The sequence below is a fragment of the Cupressus sempervirens genome, chromosome 10 (assembly GCF_028749045.1).
Source record: "Cupressus sempervirens isolate cs-2001-9-10 chromosome 10, ASM2874904v1, whole genome shotgun sequence".
NCBI lineage: Eukaryota > Viridiplantae > Streptophyta > Pinopsida > Cupressales > Cupressaceae > Cupressus > Cupressus sempervirens.
The window spans coordinates 632977672-632999607 of NC_143127.1; the positions used below are offsets into that span (position 1 = coordinate 632977672).

The 21936-nt window shown below is 34.9% G+C and overlaps 1 protein-coding gene and 1 long non-coding RNA gene across 3 annotated transcripts in view; one reads left to right on the forward strand and one right to left on the reverse strand.

The window, feature by feature from the left end:
- The window catches only part of LOC149535426 (sulfate transporter 1.3-like), a 117475-nt gene that overhangs the window by 18625 nt on the left and 76914 nt on the right, over positions 1-21936 (reverse strand). The gene's annotated exons all lie outside the window — the stretch shown is intronic.
- LOC149535427 (uncharacterized) overlaps positions 17211-21936 on the forward strand; it is a 76832-nt gene continuing 72106 nt past the window's right edge. Inside the window, exons 1-2 of one of the 2 annotated variants that reach the window (XR_016356732.1) lie at positions 17211-17340; positions 17438-17535. This is a non-coding gene — a long non-coding RNA (uncharacterized LOC149535427). Of the gene's footprint in view, positions 17341-17412; positions 17536-21936 lie in introns of both variants that reach the window. The other variant, XR_016356731.1, reaches the window with a different exon arrangement.

The following is a 21936-nucleotide window of genomic DNA, read 5'->3' on the forward strand; positions in this document are numbered from 1 at the left end:
TGACCTCTCTACCATTGCCTCAAAAGTTACTACCGTTTAGAGGAGATCGCTAAAGATATAAAAACCAAGGAAATTTATGTTGAATTTGCTTCAAATTCATCCCTTGCACTCTTAAAGTTGTGAGTGAGGGTAGTATATTCAAATTATTAACTTTGACATTTGATGAGATAATTTATGATGGTTTGGCACCATTTTGTAAGAATTTCATCAAAAGTAAAATTTAAAATGATTTGAGTTGGTAAGTCTTAGGGGAAACATACTCGCAATTGTCATAGCTAACTTTGGGCACTCATAGAGCCTAAACTATATATTAGATTTAACATTTTTTTGGTTGTCTATGTATGCAACTTAATTACCTAGAAAATATTTTTTGACTTTTGGGTAGTAATGATGCTCCTTGTATAATTCGTTAAGTGCAAAAGGATTAAAAAAAGTGGCCATTTTGAAGTACCGCTTCATACCTAGCCCTTTTTTCTCCATCACTTGTTTACTTAGACGATCAAAACATTTTCACAATTGATCAAATACTTACAAATGCCCTAGTGATCATACCACTTTTGCACAAATGCTCCAATAATGTACTATTGGTACCAACAAACTTGCATATTTGATCTTATTGCTAACTTTTTAAACAAAAAATAGATGATTTTCTAAGGGTTGAGTCCTATGGAATGGGGCTTCCTACAAAATTGATATGGAGCTCCTTGAGATTGTTTTGAAATATTTTAAAATTGACATTCCCAAAAATGTTATAGTCTGGTTCAACTTGAAAGATAAAGCTTCATTATTTAAGGACATTAGTTGTCTAATGAATATAGTACATTTGTTTCTCATTTTCATGCATGATAAGTTTTAAAAAATTATTTCCCCCTTTTTAAAACTAAAATCAATACTTTATATTTGACAAGTGATAGATAACATTCCTAAACAAAAGAGACAATTTCTAGTTCCACTTATTCGCACCTGATTTCTAAAAAATAAGAACTTCTACTTTTTAAGAAAATATTCTAAGGTGTGGTCCCATGAGGGGTGGCTTCATGATCTATTTTTATGGAGAAAGTGGTCCCATGTAGCCCAAAAAAAAGGCTTACTACAAGTTAATTGGAATCTTGTCCTAAAAAGTACCAGCGCCTACTTATTAGGATGTAGATTTGAGAAGGTGGAAAAGGTGGGGGATAATAAATTGTCCTACTAGAGTAGACTTTTTTTTACTAGTAGTCAATTTTATACTAATTAACTAAAAAATTAACTAATCATTTAATCAAGTCAATTATTTCATAAATTGTTGAGCTTAAACTTTTAAACATTACAAGATTCATGGGTCCTTCACTTTTGTAATTCTATAAAAGTATCAACATAGTGCATATCCTAAGGAAGAAGGTTCCATGAGGGGGCTTGAACTCTATTTTTTAGGGAAGAGATGTCCAATAATTTTTTTTATTTTTTATTTTGAGGGGGAGGGGGCTGCAAATGATTATTTAGAATCTTCCTCCAAAATAGGAGCATCTATTTTTTAGCCCACTTAATTTGAGCAAAAATGAGTTGGGGCTGGAAATAGCCCCACAAGCTTAGCAAAATGTTTTGCCACATGTCAACAATTTGATCATTTTTTTCATTTCAAATAAAATAAAATTTAGAAGGAAAATACATTTTTTTCTCTTTTCATTGGTCAATAGACTATTATACACAATACTTTGATAGGGAAGTGTTACGTCTTATGTGGAAAAGTTTGGTTGTCAAGAAAAATAATCAAGTAGATTATCATTAGAAAAAAATCTCATAGGTAATCAAGCAGGTTCTTCCAGAAAAAATTACTTATGATATCGATGGACTTCTTTGCCATGTGAACTATCCACATGGATAAAATAATCTTAGAAAATAAAATTAGCGATAGCAGAGGTAAATTTTGGCTTGGTTTGCAGTTTTCTTCATTTTATTGTTCATACACTTCAAGATTGAGTTTGAGGAAGAGGTGATTCAAAGTGCAGATGATACTCTGAAAATTGTGCTTCTCACTTGGGAGCCCTCAAATTGATGATTTTTCTGGGTGCTCACATAACCTTTTTTCCATGTCAATTTTTTAATAAATAAAATCTCAAAGGGTTTTCCTTTTCTTTGATTAATTGTAAAAAAAATTAAAGTCACGACTTTGTAAACAACACTTTGCATAATACTACTCATGTGAATGGTATGATTGCTACTATAAAAATTGTATGTATCAGTAGTTGTGTTCCTTGTTGTATTCAAATTTAAAGGCCCCTACCATACAATTTTCATAATTGTGGCATCACATTCACTCATAGCTTATTACTTTTGATGGCTTGGGAATTGGTTATAAAATTATATGGTTTCAAGTACATGGGTTTTAGTCAAGTTAATATGGCTTAATTTATTATCAAAGTATAGTATAGATAGTTAGTAGACGTGTTTAAACATATTAATTTTTTAATAAGTGTAGTTATTTGAAATTTAAAAGAATTAAAAATTACAGAAATACAAATTGATTAATTTATTAGTTCCTATCATAAAACTATAGGCATCGAACTAAACTTAACTCACTATTATTAATTTGTTTTTGAAACCACAAAGTTTCATATGAATTATTTTAACTACTTTGTAGAACTATAGACAACAAAGAAAAACACAAGAAACTATTTAATTTCACCTAATAAATCTTTATCATTCGTTTAATAATAATATATCAAAATGTTTCATTTTTCTAATTTTCAAAATATAATCATCATTCCTCTAATTTAATTTTAAAAATTTAACTATCCATTATGCATAATTTTAGATTGTTTTTTAACATTAGATATTAAATATATTATATAATTAATTTTTTGTTTTACATAAAAAATAGTAAATTATATTAGAATTAGGTTAATATAATACTTTTAATTATGCTTTGATTTTAACATCTTTTTTCACAAAGATTTTCAAGTGTAAATTTATTTATCAACAATCATCTAAACAATTGTATTGAATTTAAATGGTGCAACTAAACATGAATAATGTAATATTAGTTGACAATGAAATCAAATATTAAGAACATAATTAAAATTTTCATAGTTCAATTAAATTTTTATAATTTATATGAATAGTAATTAATATAATCATTATTCATTTCATAAAACTTACTAATTAAATAAAACTCCACTAATTAATATATCAATAAGATTAATATAGATTAAAATTTAAATCTAATTGTAAAATTAAACTTTACAAATGAATGCAACGACAGGAACTACGTTGCTCTGCAGTCTTGTTTTAAAATTATATTATTATAATGTGTATCTATTGTTACTTTTTTATAAGTTGTCGATTATATTGAATTTAATGTAATTAACAAATGAAATATAGTAATATTAAAATGTACATATGATACTTTCATTCTAGAGTTACTTTGAAAGTTGGTATTGCATTTAAGATTTGCATTTCAAGACAAAGCTTAAATTAGGTCTAGCATTATAATTAGACTTTAATTTAGTCCTTGTACTTGTTCAAGCTTGCAATAAATCATTTAAAATAACAACTTGAAAATGTTTATTCTTATTAAGGTGATATGAAACTTGCGTACACAATTAACATGTGACAATGTAATGATCCAAGATAATTAGAGACAAAATATTAGCTAAAGAGCGTCTAAAATATGTCAAGGTGATATAGGTCATCTTAAAAAAGAAAACATCTCCTTTCATATTAGAAGAAATTTGAAACATAGTACCTACACTCTCTTTATAAGATGATAAATTTAGTCTCATTCTATACATGGTATACTATAGATTGTTTGTAGTTGTGCAAGGAATCAAATTTGTAACTTTGAAGGAATATATTAAATATAGCACCTCAATTTTAAAGTAGGAGGCTTGATAAGTATATTGCAATTAAAAATTGAGAGAAGTTTGAAATATACATATTAGACTTTGAGAAGCTACAAACAAATTATTTTCCATACCTTCTAAAATCTACTTAAATCTAGTTTTGTAAATGTTCATGTACTTTAAGAAAAAATAAGCTTAAATAAGCTTACAGTCTATTTCAAAATTATTTAGAAGACAAACAAGAATAAAACATAATATTTTTTCCAATATTTTGTATTAAATTTGGAAAACTATTAGATTTATATATCTAATCAAATGTTTCTATGATAGGTTTCTTGCAAAGAAATAGGGCAGTTGTTGATGTTGTACATGATATTTTGTGATCCAGAAGAAAAAAAAAATTGTTTTTCCATTGACTAGTTATAGAGGAAAGTACAATGGAAAGTGAAGAATCATATGGAATTGTGAAAAAGATCTTAATTATTGATTTATATTTATTGTAGATAACTTTTGTCGCTATTGTTTAAGAATGTTCATAGACTACAATGACCATTGACTAAACTTATGTATTGCACACCTTACAATTGGTGTAGTCATTACACCTCATTTTGGTGAAAAGTACTAGTTATATTTTAACTTCAAAATCTCCCAACTTCCTTAAACTTACCCTTATTTGTGGTAGGTTATATACTTTTGCAATCATGTGTGCTTAACTAGTTCTTAAATTTAATTATTTCTCCCAATTGAAACTAAGTTTTTAAAAATATTTTTCTAAATTATAGATATGAAATATTTAATTTTTAAAATCATTAATATTATTTTTGTTAAAGTTGATTGACCTGAATATAAAATATTTTTGCTTAAATTTTTCTAATTACCATTAAATAACATAAAATCATAATATATTATATATAAATAAGTTACAAAACATAAACATATAAAAATATGTTAAATTATATAGTCTTATCTTTTAAGCTTAGTAAAATATTGATTTTAAAATTTTCTTATTTTTATATTATAATTATGATTATATAATTTTATATTAAATAATAACATCTATTAAATTTATTCATATATAAATAAAATTTCTAATTTAAAGGAAAATTTTATATTTTGTTTAGATTTTTTTAAATAATTTTACAGAATTATTCTAATTTATAAATTGAATTTATTTTGTAATCAGTAATAGGTTTTTTGTATTAATTTGGAAAGTAAGAACATTACATCAAGTAAGAGTCCATCTAACATCTATCCTCACTTCTTTATATTCCTACGTTGTTATCTTCCCCATATTTGCTTATATTCACATACAAGGTCTTCCTCTATTCTACACATTAACTATTAAAGTTTTACAATCTTTACAATTCAATACTACATAAAAGTAAATAACCTACAAGCTCCAATGTTTTCACAAAATTTGAGCTTTATTGCTACATCGTTTGTAAGTGTTGCCCTTTCTTCACTTGTCATCTTGTCAACTTCAAATATTCAAAATCCTCCCATCTTACACCTCCTATAAGTCGAAGCCCACCAAAACTGTGTTTCCATCTACCTCTGAGCAACCCATCTCATTCTCCATCAAAGCCCGACTAGGAGCCACCACTACTTCTTTGGCATCGAGGGACATTCCTCCAAAGCCCAACACCAGCTACTTGCTCTACCCATTCCACATGCCCTAGTTCCCTTACTACTCTCAGCCACACCTCCTCAACTTTCCTAAACATTAATGGTTTATCAACCCCTGTCTTCCAGCGCAAGAAAGGCACATATCCAAAAATGTGAGCCTCATCTTCATCAGTGAAACACTCACTAATGTCTTGCCTGATTCCAAGGATCAACCACTCCATGATTGACCCTAGCCCATCTAGCATATCATTAGCAAACAGAGCGTGTCATAAATTCTACTTCATAAGTGTTCTTATTCAGCTCTAAATCCCATGCTATGAAGATTGAGATCACATCTAAGTTTGTGCACCTTTGAAATGGGTCACCAATCACCCCTAACACTACTGAGATCGTCTCCTTTGTCTTTATTTTTAATAACCCTTTCCCATCTTTATTTTTAATAACCCTTTCCCATCCTGCAAGTCCTTTGAATGCCTTCATTTGTCTATTTGAATCAACTGAGAATGTAGTTTCCATTTTCTTTATGTCTAAGTTTTCTTCAAAGCCTTACTTTCTTTCCTTCTTTCACTTTGCCAGTAATAAATAAATTCAGAGTAGCTTTCTCTTCACTCTACCTTTCACATGCTTTAATGTCACTCATCATAAATTCTTTTTTGAATAGCTCTACCACCGAAAAACCTCAACATGTACTTTTATGCATCAACCTTAAATGTATCACATAATTACAACCTATTGGCATATCTCCCACCTTCTTAAAAGGATGTCGTTATCATTATCTAATAAGCCATCGCTAGGACAATCACTAAATTTATCCATCATCATATCACTAATATTGGATAATAATATTGCATAATTTGCTAATTTATTAGCTTCCTTGTTCACCTCTCTAAAAATGTGACTAATTTAAAAGTTGGTAAACCTATCCAACAATGTAATTATTTCCTCTATTTGGCTCTGTAAAAACCAACTATGTGATTTTCCTTTTTTCAGCATATTAACAATAATTTCTAAGTTATCCTCCAAATGGATATTATTCACCTTCAACTTTGCTCCTAATTGCACATCTAGAAGAGCTTCTTGTGCTTCCACCACATTGTTAGTTCCATCCAGCAACCTTACTGTTGCTATAGTTGAGGTTTCTCCATTAGTCATTCTTGAAATTGCACCTACTCTTGAAAATCTTGGGTTCCCTTTAGATACCCCATCAAAATTAATTTGTATCTAATCTTCATCCAATGGTTTCCATACTGCATTCTCCCTACTTATTTTTTTGTCCACTCTCTTATTTCCATATTTAAGCCAATTGATTCTAATCTCTGGCCAATTTCTTTGCATCAAGTAGTCCCAAGAGGAAAAATTCCTATTAGCCTGCCCCCTAAATGTAATGACTTGCATTATTTCACATACTATTCTGTGAATTTTGTCCCAAACTATATCCACATATTCTATCTTGTCTTGAAACATCTGCTTGTTTCTCTCCTTCCACACATCCCATGTCACTATTTAGGGACTTATTATCCATAATTTTGAAAAGGTAGACTTCTTGAAGTCTTTTGGCTATCCTTGGAACAAAGGCCATAGCTTGTTTGGTAATGGACTAATCCAATTTAGATGTTGTCTTAAATTCTACCAACATGTATCTGCAAATTCACGTTAAACTAATGAATGATTTGTATTTTCCTCCTCCTTCTGACATAAATACATCGATTTGGTCCAGTGAATCCATATTTCTTTCTTCTTTCACAAGTCAATATCCTTTCTTGAATTACTAACCAAGCAAATACCCCTGCCTTTTGAAGACAATCATTATCCCAACATAACTTTGATGGCCACTCTTCTAAACATTCTATGCTACCTAACATCTAATATCCTACTTTTGCTGAGTAAGCCCCACTCTTTGTAGCACACCATATGATCTCATCACCTTTCTCCCTATAAATCACTCTCCTATCTCTGAAAATCCTCTACATCACTCTATTCTAATCTACCATTAGTCCCACTGGTATCCAGTCTTTCCATCCCCAGTAAGAGCCTACAAGAGATTCCTTTCTTTCCATGTAATCAACAACTTCCCCCCCAAGTTCTAACAAATATTTATTTCACCTTTTGGACCTCATTAGACTCTACGAGAATTGGTGCTACATTCCAGGAGTCATCCCAAAAGGAGGCCATTTTGTCATTCCCTATTTGCCATGATAAGTGATCTATTATTACCTGTCTACATTCCAAAATAAAATTCCAAATGGCTAAACCATTTGGTGGATTTCTAATTGTTAAAATTCTAGAGGCCTCCCTAGAATCGAGATATTTGGCCTGGAGTATCTGCACCCACAACTGAGAAGGGTTAGCATACATATCCCACACCAATTTGGCTCCAAGTGTTTTGTTTACCAAGTGCCTTTTTCTTAGGCCTACTCCTCCTTGCTTCTTTGGATTAGAAATCCTCTCCCATGCTATAAGGGGAATCTTCTCCTCTTCCTACACCCCATTCCACACAAATTTCCTCATCCTTTGTTCAATATATCTCAACACTTTTAGAGGAATCTTTAGGCAACTCATTGCAAAGACGAGAATAGTCGAGATAACCGATTGTAACAATAAATTATGTCTGCATATGTCAACCATTTCCCTTTCCAACTATCCAATCATTTAACATAGGCATTTATTAGATCCTTCCATAGATTGGCTTTATTAGCTCCCTTGGAAAGAGGGATCCCAAGATACTTATTAGGCAGGGAGCACCCAAAATTCTACTAATATGCTCTTGGGTGGGAATAGGGGTATTAAAGAAAAAGATTTCAGATTTAGTCCAATTAATGAATTGTCCTGAAGCATTACTATATTTCTCCAAAACTGATTTGATACACCTAGCTTCAAGAACAAAAACTTCCTCCATTAAAAAAGTATCATCAACAAACTACAAGTGAGTAATCAAATCAATACCCCTAACAATGGTTAAGCCTTTCCACACACTGTTCAAATTAGCATTTTTTATGGACCACCCCAAGACCTCTGCCATGATAATAAATAGAAAAGGGGAAATAGGGTGCCCTTGTCTAATGCTAGTGGTGGTCTCAAAAAAAACCCATGGGATTCCGTTGATCAATATGGAGAGCCTTGGTGTAGAAATACAACTACAAATCCATTTACACTAGTCATAAGCAAAACCAAACCGATTAATAACTTGAAGAAAGAAGGCTATGTTAACATTATCATATGCTTTCTTAATATCCAGCTCAATCATTATTACCATTTCTCTTGCCAATTTTATAGAGTGAATAGCTTCATGCACCACAATAATCCCTTTATAGATAGATCTACTTGGAGAAAAGCCACTTTGCTCCCCTGAAATGATAGTTGACAAGACTATTTCAGTCTATTAATAATCACCTTGGATATAATTTGTATGTAGTATTGAAGAGGGCAATTGGTTGGAAATCCTCAAATGATTCCTTTGCGCCCTTTTTTGGAATCAATGTTAAAAAGGTGTTATTAAAGTCTTTAAACACAAAACCTCCTTTCTAAAATTCTTCCACCACCTTCAACAAGTCCTTCCCAATCACCTTCCATGCCTTTTGAAAGAAAAGTGTTGGAAATCCATCCGACCGTGGGGATTTATCACTTCTCATATTGAAAACAACATTTTTAACCTCCCCCTCCAAAATAGGTTTCATCAGCATGGCATTTTGGTCCTCATTATTAGTTTGGGAATACCATCCAACAACTCATCTATTTCATTCTACTTCAGAATGTTTTTTGCAAAATATTTGAGAAAAAACTGATAGCTTCCTTATTAATATCATTTGCCTCCTCTAACATCCCACCTTGTCCGTCCTTGATAGTAGAGATCTTATTGATTGCTCCTCTACCTTTGACAAAGTTGTGAAAAAACTTCATGTTTCTTTCTCCTCTCTAAGCCATAACTCCCATATTTTTTGTCACCAAAAGGATTCCTCTCTATGTAAGACCTTGTTATACTTCTTTTTCAAACTTACTTCTTGATTATATAGGAGTTCATCCATTCCACCTTTCATAACTGTTTCATTTACATCTGCTAGCTCTTTTTCTATTTTCACCTTTTCATCAAATATATTTTTGAAAACTACTATATTCCAAATCTTTAGTTGATCCTTCCCAAATTGAAGTTTCTTAAAGAAAATAAATGCTTAGTTCCCTGATCGTTTTAGCGCAATATTCCACCAATTTTGAGTTAAATCTACAAACCCTTCTTCCATTAGCCACATTTTTTCAAATCGAAAGGGGGCCCTCTTCGGAGTAGAATCACTCCAAACTCCTAGACATATAGGGAAGTGATTAGATCCACTTAATGACATAACTTTAGCTTGGCATAGCCATTTTGTGTCACCCCAGGACCCCCCTAGTAGAAATCTATCTATTCTTTTAGCTATATTTGTAAAACCTTTGCGACGGTTTGTCCATATGAATTTACCATTATTTAAATCCACACCCTACAATCCATTGGCTGATACAAAATCTACAAATTCCACATTGCTTTGGCTAGGGCAACCTTTACCTCCTAGTTTTTCCATTGGGGACAAAATAGCATTGAATTCTCCACCTAAAAAGAACAAACTTTGTTTCTTATTATTACATCTATCAGTCAGAGCTATCCATACTTGAGATTTTAAAGTTTGATTGCATGGTCCATAAAAATTGAAAGCAAATAAATCAATTGATGCAGGGGATAAAGTGTGGTGGGGCCAAACAAGTTCCCACTTCTATATTTATAAGGGAAATACAAGGTTTCCCAAACCCTCAAAATAACAAATATGCCTTCTTCAACTCCTACACCTTACCAAAGGCCAAGGTGGATGTATTATACCATCATGAGATGGATTAAAAGGGTTTCAACCAATTTTACGCTTTCAAACAACTCCAAGTGCCCAAACACTACAAATTGCCTAGTAGGCCTAATTGCCCCCTGTTAGGTCTCTCGTGAGAAAGGGTCAAGTTTTCCCACAAACTCTCCAAAAAAATTCACAAAAAAAATAGGTTTTTAGACACCCATTTCTATCTTCTTCAACATATCTCAACCTTGGTATAGGTTGTTTTGGCTCAACCAATAGATCCTCCAACTGTGCACCCTTTTTAGGCACAAAACATGGTCATTTTCCAAAGCAACTACAAGTTCTACTTGCTCCTAGTACTCAAGACTTTCAACAGTCCCTTCAAATGGCTCCAATCTAGGGAATATCAAGTTAATTTTATGCTCTAGCCTCTGAAAGTAAGAAACCCCCAAATTGGTCTCCTACAAACCCTTAAACCTAGGGTTTCCTCAATGTGTGCCTTTCCAACCCAATCTCAATCAACTGAGAGTTGATTCACCATCTCCATGACATATGTAGACATAATCCACCATAAAATACCACCCTCAAATGGCTAGAACTCCTGTTGTTGCTCCTTAGCCATGCATTTCATGCACTTACAACCACATAGCCTCCATTAGTGATCACCACCTCTGTAATCTTCAACCTAGACATTGTTAGAATTTGTATTCACATATATTTATAGGATCATTCCATGAGAATCATATTCCTACATCCATGGAATGATCAAATTCTTGCTAAACACTCAAAACCTCACAAATTAATGAAATCTTCAAAATTGCAATCGACACTTTTGGCAAAAGAAACTAGTGTTTAGCTTAATTCATCAGAAACAAGTTGGAAGACATTCAAATATGTTTATATTTCCATCTGAATATAGAGAAAGCAATCCAATCAAAATATTATACACCAAAAACTTGCAAAATGGAGTTTTTATTGCCTCTTCATTACCAATTCATACAATTGCTGATAGATCTGTACCACTGCTCTTGCCTACTTGATCCTATGCCTTGACTAGGCTTTATAGGATGGATTGCAACTCCCTCAACCAATTTACATTGGTTGGAACTCATTCAACATGTTTAAACATTTAAAAACTAGTTTCCCTCCTAAATGGGATTTGATAGTTGGAATTCAAAATTTTGAGATCTCAACCTTATTTTATTGTTTATTCTTGCAACTTAGTACTTTCTAACTCTATATATTTACTCCATGACCCTTCCAAGACCTAATTGACCTTCCTAATCAACCTAGATCCCTTGTTGGCACTATTGGCCACCCTTACATAATTTTGGCTCCTAAATCCCTTATCAAGACTTTTCGAGTTTACATTAATTTGATCATTGCATATTGCCATTATTGGCTTCAAGACATTCCAATTCACTTTCAAGGATGCCCTTGATCCTTTGTCTTCACTTGAACCCAAGGTGGACCTAGGTGTTTCCCTAGGTGCTCCTACACCATTAATCTTCAGCTGAAAGGATTGCACTTTAATCAACTGCCAATTTGTGTTTGAATCTATCAACTAGACACTTTCTAAGGCTTCCTTCCATAAGTGATGCAGGAGCATCTTGCATGGAAAAATTATTGGCAAAAAAAAAAAAAAATCTGGAGAGAGAAAGTGACGAAAATTAGAGGAGAAATAATAAATAAATAAAAAGGGAAAAAGGAGAAAAAGAAAAAAGGAGGAATTTCTATTTTCGAGGTGCATAGGTGGCATAAAATAGAAAAATAAGAAAAATAGTTGTCATTCCATTAATCGAGGTGTGTAGGTGGAAATTCTAGAAGGTTTTGGATAAATCATGTATTTAATATTTGTTGGGTGCTTAGTTGTATTTGGGTGGAAATTTAATATTTATTTAAAGAAAGTTGTATTTACCCTTTATCCCACATTGGTTGTGTTTGTAATGTCTTGGGTTAGAAGTGCCTATTTAAGCAAGGCTTATTATCATTTGTAATCAAGCTCGAGGAGTAGAAACTTGAGAAGTAGAAGCTCAAGCTTGGAGAAGCTCAAGGGGGAAGCTTGAGGAGTAGAAGCTCAAGGAGAAGCTCAAGAAGTGGAAGTTTGAGAAGCTTGGAAGGCTTCAAGGTGTGAAAGAGAAGGAGAAAGTGAAGAGTGAGTTTTCCTAAGTCTGTGGACAGAGCGCCGAATGTGAAGTAGTTTACAGCAGGATTGTGATAGACTTGTGAGTGTGTAAACAGAGCGCCGAATGTGAGGCAGTTTACACTTGGATCTTGGATTAGGTTTGTGAGAAGAGCTAGTGACTGCGGTTTAGAAACAAGGAGGTTGTTTGGTGGCTTGCGAGAACAAGTTGAGATCTCAGAGGTTTCTACCAGAGTATGGATCTGGACTAGCTTGGGTTTGGATTGGATCTTGCGAGATCTTGCAAAAATGTTTTTGTAATTAGATTTTCAAGTATAATAAAAGAGTTCTTTGGGAAGCATTTTATTTTCTTTGTCTTCATATTGTTGCATTCTTGGTTGTGAGTTGGTAAGGGTGGTGTGGCTCTTCATCAAGTGGTATCAGAGCGTACCTACATTAGTGGTATCAGAGCAGGAGATCCTAAGTGTACAAGTAGATCGCCGAAGTGTGAGGCAGTTTGTACCAGGACCTTGGTTGGGCAAAGTTTATCAGAGCTTGTGGATTGTAGATCCGTTGTCCTAGACTTGTGATGTGGTTCCTGATTGTTCGTGCGAGGTGGCAGCTTGCGATCTGACTTGCAAACAATTTGGTTGTCACAAGGAGCGTGGGAAGGATTTGTTGTAGAGGGTTTACGAAGATCTTGGGAGATGGCTCCAAGAGGATTGGACCCTAGGATGATTGAAAAAATCCATGATATAGTGGAGAGGAATTTTTCTAAGATGATTTCTCGGTTGGATGCTACATTGGCTGATCAAGCTAAGAAGGTCAAGGTGGAAAAGGATGGTTTTGCTAATCAGTTTGTGGAGTCTCATGCAGAACTTGCAGAGCAACTAGAGGTTGTTGCTGAAGATATTCCTAATGTTGTTGATGTTGGGACAGAGGTTGGTTTTCATGATCAGTTGGTTGAGTCTGACATGGAGACTGCAGAGCATTTGGTTGTGAATGATCTAGTTGATGTTAGTGGTGACTTGAATGTTGTAGAGCACTTGGTCATGGATGATCTGATTGTTGGAGGTGAGTTATGTATTGTAGAGCATCTTGTTGTGAGCAATGAAGTTTCTGGTGTTGAGAGTTTGGCATGTATTGATGGAGATCTACATGTTGATGCTGATATGAAGTTTGTTGTTGCTGATGCGGGGTTTGTTGCTGCTAGTATGGACACACTAGTTGCTGATGTGAATGGGAGTTTGCTAATGAAGCATTATGTTCAGTTTGTTCCTGGGAATGAGCATGTTGATTGGATGGTTGAGATTCTAGTGTTTGATAGAGTAATGCATATGTGGAGGATTTGCATGGTGGTTTTGTTGTCCCTATTGAGGTGGAAGCCTTTGGTGAAGATGAAGATGGTGGTAGATCTTTCTTTTGGCGTCAAAGTGTGGGACACACTTTTGTATCTACCGGGGGAGTCTGATGCAGGAGCATCTTGCATGGAAAAATTATTGGCAAAAAAAAAAAAAAAAAAATCTGGAGGAGAGAGAAAGTGACGAAAATTAGAGGAGAAATAATAAATAAATAAAAAGGGAAAAAGGAGAAAAAGAAAAAAGGAGGAATTTCTATTTTCGAGGTGCATAGGTGGCATAAAATAGAAAAATAAGAAAAATAGTTGTCATTCCATTAATCGAGGTGTGTAGGTGGAAATTCTAGAAGGTTTTGGATAAATCATGTATTTAATATTTGTTGGGTGCTTAGTTGTATTTGGGTGGAAATTTAATATTTATTTAAAGAAAGTTGTATTTACCCTTTATCCCACATTGGTTGTGTTTGTAATGTCTTGGGTTAGAAGTGCCTATTTAAGCAAGGCTTATTATCATTTGTAATCAAGCTCGAGGAGTAGAAACTTGAGAAGTAGAAGCTCAAGCTTGGAGAAGCTCAAGGGGGAAGCTTGAGGAGTAGAAGCTCAAGGAGAAGCTCGAGAAGTGGAAGTTTGAGGAGCTTGGAAGGCTTCAAGGTGTGAAAGAGAAGGAGAAAGTGAAGAGTGAGTTTTCCTAAGTCTGTGGACAGAGCGCCGAATGTGAGGCAGATTATAGCAGGATTGTGATGGACTTGTGAGTGTGTAAACAGAGCGCCGAATGTGAGGCAGTTTACACTTGGATCTTGGATTAGGTTTGTGAGAAGAGCTAGTGACTGCGGTTTAGAAACAAGGAGGTTGCTTGGTGGCTTGCGAGAACAAGTTGAGATCTCAGAGGTTTCTACCAGAGTGTCGATCTGGACTAGCTTGGGTTTGGATTGGATCTTGCGAGATCTTGCAAAAATGTTGTTGTAATTAGATTTTCAAGTATAATAAAAGAGTTCTTTGGGAAGCATTTTATTTTCTTTGTCTTCATATTGTTGCATTCTTGGTTGTGAGTTGGTAAGGGTGGTGTGGCTCTTCATCAAGTGGTATCAGAGCGTACCTACATTAATAAGATACGTAGACCTCAAGAAGATCTGTTTGCCTCTACAAATAAACTCCCCAACATCCTAAAATTTTTAGCAAAGGATTTTATACTATCCCCACTTAACTTTGTCTCTTGAAGAAGAATCAAATCTGGGGTTTTGATCAAGACCTCGTTTGATCAAACACCTTTTCTTAGAGGCATTGTAACCTCTGACATTCCATGAAAGAATCTTCATTGCTTCCAGGAAGAGGCATATCCTCTTCCCTATCTCAACAATTTTGACTGGTCTACTGCATTATTAGCTATGACAAGTTTAATTTTTGTCAATTTAGGACCTCTCTTCTTCTTCTTCTCCTTACAGTTAGGTTTTTGAATTTAAGAGGGGGTTTGAGAGATAGTTCTATTTTTCTCTATGTCTACTTGATCCTCCATTCCACATTCATCCTATTCATTATCCTTCTGATGAGAATAGTAATCCAATTCTGAGACTAAGCTGTCCCCCCCTACTATCTCTAGCTCTCTCTAGGGCCCTTTCCAAATTTCTAATACGTGAGATTTGTATGTCTTTGAATCCTTCTTCATTTCCATCCTTGTTGTCTTTTGGGGTAAAGGCATTGCTTGTTGTAATATCCATTCTTGATTTGAGATATGGTTTATGTCCTCTATCCTCTAGAATGCCTTTTAAGCTAGGGAGGTTCTGATCCACTTCCTCCAAAGTATCAGGGACAATACATGATAACTTATTAAAATCTAGATTTGCAACTAAGGGACAAGCTTTTAAGCCTTTGATCCTCATAATACTATAGGGTGTCTCCTTTACCACTTGAGTTGATCTTTGGGGATTAGTTATCTCCATCGTTTGATCCTGATGTGGACCCTTTTTGGTTCCAGTCACCTCATTAGATATGCCTATGGGATTGAATCTGCTTGAGATCATTTCATCTTCAAAGGAAACAGACCAACGAGGAATAATTTCCCTTTGTTCCCCAATGCTTTTAACGATATCCACACATAAATTCCCATCTAAACCTTTTCCTTTACTATTGTAGTTACCTTTTCTTATTTCCCCATCAACATAATACACTTCTAGTTTTAGCCTCCATTCTCCTTGAGATGTGTTCAACATTACAAAGTCTGGAACCATGTAACAATCTTGCATTCTTATTAGAATTCTAGTATGCTGATAAAAATGATTCGAGTTTACCACCTCCTCTTATAAATAATATGATCTGAAATAGTCCCCTATATTGTTTAGGGTTTCCTCATCCTTAAACTCCCATGGTAGATTTTTTTAGGTTTATCCATATCATTACATCCTTTACCTCTTCTAAACCAGGATTGAAATTGGGGAACCAATCACAGATGTACACTCCTTTACCATCTATAATGTTAGGCCCTCCCTTCAAAATGTCTCCCTTTTTTGATTTGGAGGGGCATATGATCATAAAAACTCATTTGAGAGCAGTTTCAAGATCATATTTTGTCCCTAGTTTCATTCAATCCAACCCAGTATTTTTGTTACAACTAGCCACGCCCCAACCATTTCATAAAGAAAGCTAGATTTTTATATCTATTAATTGATTCCTCCGATGCATTATTATTAATGATAAGTGTAGTGCCTCTATGAATCTCTTTAAGATTTAACTCAATAGCTACCTTTTCCACTGAAGCTTGACTCTCATATCTCTGTGTGAATCTCACCTACTTCTTCTTTCTCTAGAATTTTAGTTCAATATTTTTGAATTTAAAATTATTTGGCACTGGATATATGTAACAGCTATGATTCCCACCATACCGACCATGCTTCCCGTCCCTTCCATTCCAACCAAACCCTGTAAACCCTGAAGTTCTATCATTTGGAAAATTTTTGCTCGCCCTTCTTGATAATCTAGAGCCAAGATCAAAAGTTCCAAATCTTTTCTTTCTTGAAAAATCTGCCTCTCTTCCATGCTATTTTTCCCATGCATTGTTTTGATTGTATGATTTATTAAAAATACTTCTCTGAGACTGAGAAAACGGATTCCCCCATGGTACCTGAGGTCTGCTTGGGCTTGTACTATCATTTCCTGAGTGTAATCTATCTCGACACTGATCTCTGTAGCCATTTCTCCATCCAAAGCCTTGATCGCTAGGGTTCCCATTCACGCCCACCATATTAACCCTTATTAAACTATGTATTCTAAAGAACAAGGAAGAAAATGTATCTAATATAAATTTAATTTTTTTAATATCGTTATTTAATTTTTATCTTCTTATAATATCATTCCTCTAAACTTAATTAAATTATAGAAACTGAATTTTAAGATATAATTATTAATTTCAGCTACACCCAACTAGGTACGCAGCACTGTCAAGTAATGTTTCACACTGTTTCTTGTTGACCTCTTCTTTCCAAAGATAAAAACGCTGGTCCCTGTCCATGCACAAGACTTTCAGTATGAAAAATGTGATGAACTACCATTGAAACGCCCTTGGCCCCTACTCTTTCCCAACCTTCTGACGATGACATCGTTTGTAAATTTGATGTTGGTTCCATGGCTTTTCCGACGTTTAATGGTTTTTATTGTCTTTTGGAATCATATTTTGGCTGTGAACAGTAACAGTGTATGGCTCGAATCTCAGGATATCTCTGGCATTTTGAAAAAGGCGAATGATACATGCCAAAGATATTGAGCTATTTTGTAATACAGGGTCTCGCCCTGTTTAAACGCATTCAAACGGTAAGCATATTCATTTTTTCAGCTCTGAAGGCATCTCTAGTTTTCAGATTATTAAACAACTTCAGAAATCAATATGAACTTATCTAATTACTTACGGCCTTGAGATGCTCTATTCATTCCTGGGAGGTTTGAGAAAGACAGATGCTATAATATATGACTAGAACTTTTGATTTTTGGGGAACTTTTGATTTTTGGGGTTCAGATGTCTGGATTCTGTCACATTGCGCTGTAAAGGCAAATGATTGTGGGTTATGAATGAAATTGGAAATACTTTCAAGTTTTCGTATAAGAACATTCGCAGTAAATCTTACATGGATTAAGGTTTTCTTATTTTGAAGTTTTAGCCTACTGTAGAGATTTTATGTACTTGTGAAGCGAATGAATGCAGGATTCTGGGTTGTCTTGTAAGGCTTTCCTAAGATTTTGAAGGAAAGTTTTTGGTGACTTATCTCTTAAGCACTTTGCAGTGTTATTTGCAAATGATTCTTTCTTGTTCTGATAGGTGTTTCGAGTCTAGATCTGTCAAAGCAGTCATTTCAGCTGGTTAAGAAATCAACCTTTCCACGCCAAATATAACAAAACATTCTAAGTTCTCAATGAAACCTCAATCTGCAACTTCCATTAGGTGTCAATTAATACTAATAAAAATTCCGCTTCTTCAAGGATATTGCCCAGACATTTAAAAAAAAAATTATTTATTACAGTATACTGTATCATATTAATTTTTATTATATTCAATTGTTCTATTACTACTGATTTATTATATTATATTATAATTATTTATTATTTATTATAAATTCTATTTGTTATTTATTTATAATTTTATTGTTTTAATTATTCATTTGTTTATATAATATAATATTATTATTTCAATATTTTTTTTTTTCTCGGTAATAGTTTTGATTTTATTAAAAGATAATGTAACGTTACATAAAGTATAAGAACTTAACTAAACCGGCTTCAAACTAACAATGATGGAGTCGTGACCATGAACCATTGATCCCAGAAAACCAACACCTGAACTTACAGCTTAGTCTCATTCCATTAGATCTACCACTACCCTTACAAAGAGTTTTACAAGGTAAACCTGTACAATGCTCACAGAATTAGACATCAATGCTCACAGAATTAGGCATTCACTAATGTCCTAACAATCCCAAAACCAGATCACAGGTGGATCCATAATTACAAAAACTTAACCTTTACAATTTTGTCGAAGCAAAGAATTGACATTGAAACCCACAGACCTGTTCATTTCACCATGCTCATTCATTCCAGACAGTCTTTGCCATTTGACATTCTACAAAATTGTCCACAATTGGGCTTCAAGCCTGCCCTAACCAGACCTTTGAACAAACAGTTTCCCATCACAATTTAAAACAAAATTGGCATTATAACTTTTGCCAAGAAGAGTAGTCTTTCAAAAAACTAGACCTTCTTACTATTAACTTGAAGAGTAGTATTAACATTGTCAAAATTAAACAAGAGAAATGGATTTAAAACAAAAACACTCCATGAGGTCTGCTGTAAAAATTAACCTCCATGGACTGGCCACATTTTGCAATTTCTGCTAATCCTCACCTTGCCATTTGCCTTATCACAATAAAGGTGGATCTTTGTTAATTCAGTTTTGATCATTGGGATATTATGTTGCCCCTAATCCCCATTTATAGACCCAAATTGGCAATTCCACCTACTGCCCTAAAAGTGAAAACTCACAAAAAATAAAAAAACCATACTTTCCCTCCCGTCTCTATGCTGAGGAAGATTGTTCAGTCTTGGTCGGACAACAAGATTCAAAAGGGTTCTTTGGTCCTTGAGTTCCTAGTGATGGGGGCATTTGTACTGGTGGCTAGGTTTCAGCCAAGCATGGTTTGTGTGGGCAGAGGAAGGATGTGGGGTCACCATTTTCTGGTGGGCGACCTGACTTTGTTGATGAAAACTCTCCCTCTACGTGGTGGGGGGCTTTCCCGGTGAGCTCTTTTCTTCCTATGGTTTGGGTTTTCCCAGGATGAGGCTCGATCTGCATCTTCAAAGGGCGGTTGGAGTTTGGGCTAGCGGGTTTTGGAAGCTCTGCGATTCTATTTTGGAGGGTAGCTATGATTCTACCCTTTTTGCTTGTCCTTTGAACTATGGAGCTCCCTGTGGTATGCTCATTCTGATCCTTCCTCCCGTTACGAGATGGGATTTGTTTTGTTATGCTTCATGGCATTTCTCGTGGCTGGGTTGGGCTTTTTGTTATCTTATTGGAGGGATCTGGTGCTGTTGTGTGTTTATGATGATGATGACCCTCATTTGTTCAGGATTTGTCAAAATTTAGAATATGTGGATGAGCTATGCCCAAATTCATAAGTGGGTTCTTTTGGTTTGCTACTGGGAGGATGCTGAAATTTTTCAAGGGCCCTCTATGGCTTCGTCTTAAAAGTTTCAGTGGTGGAGTTTCTTCCCCTAATGGAGACTGGTGCCTATGTTTAGTTATATTTGAGAGGTCTTTGAGTTCTCTTCTGTTACATCCCAAATTTTGACCTAATTTAAAATATAGCCGTTGAGGTTCACATGAAGTCAGTTGGCAATTTAATTTGTTATAATCTTGCAAAATGGTAAGATGGTTAGTCGTTATAATTTCAAGTAAAGATAACAAGCTAGTTGATCATTTATCATGAATTCATGGAATTGAGAAGATGGTTAACTGTTATGATTATTTATGATTAAATAATACATAATTTAATTACGGAGAATTTCCTTGCAGAAAACACGTTGAAGGGGTGGAAGCATTGTTAGAAAAAAATTAGGCACAGGAGCATCACCATCACTGGGTAGATGGGTTGAGAACCTAGCGACTTGAAACATGATACATCTGTGGGACCTGCATGAGCTATTTAAATAAATAATTTGAGAAACATAAATAATTGAGTTAAAATATAAAATGTACCTTAAAGGATTTAATATGATCTTTCACCTTGTTTTTTTTTTTTGATTAAGTAAAATAGGTTTTATGGGGATCCTGAAACTCGAAAGTTTTTACAACAAATCTGAAATATAAATATTAAGAAAAGTCCAGCTATAGAGAAACTGCTTATCAAAAGCCAAACCTAAACAATAGGCCTGCGGCCAGGAAACAAAAAACTAGCTACACAATAAAAAGAAAGAAACCAGCTACACAAGGAAAATACGAGACAACAAAGTAGCTATTAGTTCTCTCTATCAAGAACTTGTAGGGTCTCTGTAGCTTCATTGGTCTTCCTGTCATCCGCATCCTCCTGGTCCTGGTTCTGAGCATCCGCTTGGTCCCTGGTTTCTTTTGAATCATCCTCAGCCTGCTCGATGTCCAAACTGGCCTTCTCCATCTTTTCCCTGCCAAATCCAGCACTCATCAGTGATTCACCCAAACAGTTAATGTTCTCATTCAGGGCGTTCAAAGTATCGATCACCTGGTTAGCCAAGGTCTGATGGGAGAACTCCATCCTTTGGACTCTTTGTTCAACCTTGGTGATTCTGTCCTCCTGGTCAACATTGTGTTCGTGGACATTAAAGTGCCGTTGGCTTCCATCCTAGCTTCTCTTCTCTTCATTGTGCCCTTGGTCGTTGCCGATTTTCTGGCTTCCTTCCTGACTTCTTTTCCCCTTAAGGGCTTCAATTTCATGGATTAACCATTTTATAGACTAAAAATTGTCTACCATACTGTTCTTGGCATTGTTCAAAAGGTTAAGTCCAGTTTCCCTCGCATTATCAGAGATAATGACCAAAGCAGGGTCAATGACTTCATCATAGTGGGCTTTGCCATCGATGTCCTCCATCACTTGGATATTCAACGGCTCCCTGACAATCCCCAACTTCGCTGTATTCGAATTAAAATTCCTCCAAGACCTCCTTCTGTTTTTCGTTATCACCTCCCCACTCTCTTTCCCCTGAATATCAATCTTCTCCTGAGACGGAGAGGTAGTGGGGCCAAGGCCTGGAATCTCAGGAATCTGGTCATTGGTTTCAAAAGCCTGATCTGCTTTCATTTTCTTGGAATTCCCTGACACGTTAGCTGTATCCTCCTCCTCCTTTTCACTTTCCCTCCCCTTCTCCTCTTCCTTCTCATCATCCTCCCCCTTCTTCTCTTCCTCCGAATCTATATCCTCATCATCATCGTTATCCTCCTCCTCCTCCTGAGGCTTAGGCTAAGGGGGAATGGGGGGTAAGCCTCTGGGGCTCTTTCTGTAGGGAATGCGGGCAGAGGGAGTGACCTTCCTTTCTTCCTTGGGAGCTTTACCTTTAGAGGAAACATTGTCCTCTTCTTCCAATTTTATGCTATGCACATCCTCAGAATCCAAACTCCCAGTTCCCTCAGAAGCACACCTAGTATCACCAAGGGATTTTCCCCTAGTTTGAGACTTCAGATACTCATAGACCAGG